This window comes from Microtus ochrogaster, chromosome 26 (genome assembly GCF_000317375.1).
Source record: "Microtus ochrogaster isolate Prairie Vole_2 chromosome 26, MicOch1.0, whole genome shotgun sequence".
In the NCBI taxonomy this organism is placed as follows: domain Eukaryota; kingdom Metazoa; phylum Chordata; class Mammalia; order Rodentia; family Cricetidae; genus Microtus; species Microtus ochrogaster.
This window is the reverse complement of record NC_022025.1, coordinates 104,389-108,189: the sequence shown is the minus strand read 5'-3', so window position 1 is coordinate 108,189 and position 3,801 is coordinate 104,389. Positions and strand designations below refer to the sequence as shown.

The 3,801-nt window shown below is 47.1% G+C and overlaps 1 long non-coding RNA gene across 1 annotated transcript in view; it reads right to left on the bottom strand.

Moving 5' to 3' along the window:
- LOC113457402 overlaps positions 1-3,083 on the bottom strand; it is a 64,508-nt gene extending 61,425 nt beyond the window's left edge. The window contains exons 1-3 of the long non-coding RNA XR_003377986.1: positions 2,948-3,083; positions 2,089-2,282; positions 1,057-1,196 (exon numbers count right to left, since the gene is read on the bottom strand). This is a non-coding gene — a long non-coding RNA (uncharacterized LOC113457402). The remainder of the gene's footprint in view (positions 1-1,056; positions 1,197-2,088; positions 2,283-2,947) is intronic.
- Between the last annotated feature and the right edge of the window lie 718 nt (positions 3,084-3,801).

Here is a 3,801-nt window from a genome sequence, read left to right as displayed (position 1 = left end):
TTTCCTGGAATCCATAAGCTCCTCCTCAGCACCAGTGTATGAGTGTGTGTGTATATGAGCGTGTGTTTGAATGTGAGTGTGAGTGTGTATATGAATGTGTGAGTGTATGAGAATTTGAATGAGTATGAGTATGTCTGAATGTGCGTATATGAGTGAATGTGAGTGTGAGTAAGAGCATCAGTGTGTCTGAAAGTGAGTGTGTGAATGTGTGATTGTTGAGTGTGTGTGAGTGCATGTGTGTGTGTGAATGAGTGTGAGTGTGACTGTTGAGTGTATGTGAGTTTGAATGTGAGTATGAGTGTGTCTGAATGAGCATGAATGTATGTGAGTGAATGTGAGTGTGTGTGTGAATGTGAGTGTGTATGTGTGGAGTGTAACTGTGTTGGGGGTGAGCACGCACAAGAAGGGCCTCTTTCTGTAAAATAATATTTAGTAAGGACCATCCATTGTCTTACTGCATGTCATGGTGGTTTATTTTAAGTTGTAATGTGAAGATAAAAAGTATAATTTAGCAATATTTTCCAATTAAATTAACATTCCAGAGAAGGTACTGACTATGATTCAATTTCTTAACTTTACTCTCCTTTTGGTCCGATCTTTTGATAAAACACAAAAGGTTGACCCTTTGATACTTTAACCGTCTTTAGAGGAGGACTATTTCTGTATCCTTGAACTCCAGTTAAAATAGCAACACGTAACAGAAAATACTCATGTTTGGCATAAACCAGCACTAAAGAGGATATGAGACAGATTTATTCCTAGTTTTTGTATCTAAATAGCTTTCTCAAATACCCAAAGGTCTGTCAAAGAGGGAGGAGGGCTGCTGCTGATTTCCAGATGATGGGACAAAATCCGTGGGCAGAAAGCCCAATGAGGTGTCCAAGAAGCAGCTCCATCAGAGCTCCCCAGAGACCCCAGTGAGGTCTGCGATGAAGACACTGTCACTTGACACCCATGGGGGATCGAAAGGCAGGGCAGACAAATGACCACCCCCATACTCCTTCTCTCTCAGAAACAGGTGTTTCTATCCACCATCTCCACACCCTTAGTACCTACCTGGAAATATTTAGCTGTTTTCCAGACTTGACAAAGTCCCAAATGGAGCAGAAAAAACGCCAATGAGGTTCAGAGACAGAACAGCGTCGCCAATAGTATCCAGGTCATTCAGCGAGGCGCCCACATACTCATCATCAAGGCTTGAAGAGAAAACGGGGAGAAAACAAAAGCTAACGCAAATAGCCTTTGATCACTGAGCAACTGAGTCACGGTGTTATAAAGAGAACACACAGTGGGCTCCAGGCACCACACACCTCATTCTCACTCCAGCTGCAGGGGAGCTGCAATTCTCCTATAGTAACTGAAACTCAGCAAAGTCACAGGGAAAGGAGGAGCCGAGCCTCAGAGTGGCCGAGGCATCATGCCTTCCCACCACTTGAACCTTTACAGTGCCACGGCTCATCTAGAATTGGGCCTGACTACAAGCTGTCTCGGTATCCCCTCCAAAGTCCACCCCCACGGTCTCAGAGTGAGCCAGTACTTCCTCCTCCAGCAGAGAGCAGGGAAGAACACACCTGAGGGAGTGCTTGCTTACAACAGTCACAGATTCCCTGATACTCATCCCCTCTAACCCTCTCCCATCACCCACAAAGAAGACACCCAAATGACTTTCCCCTGTACTCGACATCCATCAGAACTGGAGAAATCTATAGAGACCCAAAATATGGTCAACATAAATGACAACACCTCTTCCACACTGGTTCTTCCGTGGTTTCAGTAAAAGGAGGTATTGATACAGCTAAATTCTGAAATAAAAGTTATTAGCTGGGTGTAGTACATGTTTCTGTAATCCCAGTCAATAAACAGGAAAGTGAAGCAGAACTGTGATGTTTGGAGTCAGCCTGGACCATCACACAAGACTCTACACAATCCAAGTTGTGTTGTCTTATCTGTGCACAATTAAAGGTTTAATTCAAGGAATTGCAATAAAGTGTAAAGTACAGTGAGATTTGTGGTACCCCACTGAGCCCGTGGGTGTCACAGCCAGGTCAGCAAGGAAGACCTAACATAAGATACAGGAGAGTCACCTACACACACAGTCGCTCTCCGTCAAGATGTGTCTTGGCCGGCATTCCTCACAGTGGAGTCCCGTGGCTCCTGGCTTGCAAACACATTGCCCAGATGTGCGGTCACAGTCACTGTGGACAGAGCCTTGGGGGTGACAGTCACACTTCTGGCAGCTGCCACCTGCTGCACGAGGGTTGCCATGATAGCCTGTAGAGCACCTATGAAAAGGGGACAGTAGGTACAGACAGGGCAGTCTGCACCAACCAGGAACCCACGCACCAGCTCTGCCCAGAGGCCATCATCCCTTTCGCAAACGAAATGAAGAGCCCACTGTAGCACGAATGATAAAAACCCAGAGACAGATACTGGGGCTCAACCTGGAGATCAGAAAACTAAAGCAGCCATCCCGGGGCTCTTATCTCGACCCCGGACTGAAATGGGTGGTCCTGCTCCCACGAATCCTCAGCCTGAGACTGAGCTGAGACCTGTCTCCTCCCATCTTATATTCTAGTGCTGGGGTTAAAGGCTAGCACCACTCTCCCCCAGCCTCTATGGCTAACTAGTATGGCTGCTGGGATTAAAGGTGTGCTACCGCTGCCTGTCTGTATGGCTGACTAGTATGGCAACCAGCCACCCCAGAGAGTAGCAGAGAAACTGAGGACTAGAGTGAGGGAGGCATCCATGGCTGAGGGAGACACAGACACAAACCCTGCCAGTTTCCCCGTGACAGGAGGAGGAGGAGGTTTCAATGTCTTTGAGACTGCGATGGCGGCAGCCATGTGGCAAGGACCAGCTGGAGGGTCTGCCTGGTTCCTGGCTGTCTTTCAGGTCATGCTGATCACTCATTGTAAAATGAGGTCAGTTCCTATACAAGCAAACATACCAGACACTGCCCAGTTTCCAGGTCACAGACATCGCTGTGGTTGCTGAAACTGCAGGGCACACAAGGAGCCAGCAGAGGGCGTGGTCCCCAGGCACCGCTTTCTGGGAGTTTTCCCTCTGTGGTACCCAGAAGCACAGTCCTACAGGGAGGCAAAAGGGACAAGAAAGTGGACATTGGTTAAAAGCTGGGCAAAGGTAAATGCTCTTCAGCAAAGACAGGTGGCTAAGGAGCTCATGAGAAGGGCAACACCACTATTAGAAATGCAGATGAAATCCACAGTAACAGCTGAGCATGGGGACTTAGACATACAATCCAGCTGGGGGTAAACTGAGGCAGAAGGACTCCTGTGAATAGTCTAGCCTAGGCTACAGAGTAAGTTTCAAGCTAGCCTAGGCGACAGAGTGAGACACGGTTTGGAAACTCTCCCACCAATAAAACAAAACTCTCCCACCAATAAAACAAGTGTCCTGCTCATCACAAAACCCATGTCTCCAATCAAAACAGCGAGCAGAACAAGCATTGAGGATTAAAGAAAGTGGGGTGCTTGTGCACAGCTGGTGCGGGGGAAAGGCAGCGTGCAGTCCTCCAAAATTAAAGATGCACTAGCCGTGCCTAAGAAGGCTACTTCAAGGAGAACGACACGAGGGAACAGGAAGAGCCATCCACACTCCCAAACCTTTAGCACATATCTGACCAGGAAATGAAGTTACTTAAATCGGGGAAAGCATTTATTACAGATGTTCTAAGAAGAATTTTTACAGCAATATTTCACTATGAGATGCTCAGAATGAATGGGGTTTTTTTTTTGCATTTCCTTTTCCCTAATATGAGGAAGCACCTCCCTAAACGATAGC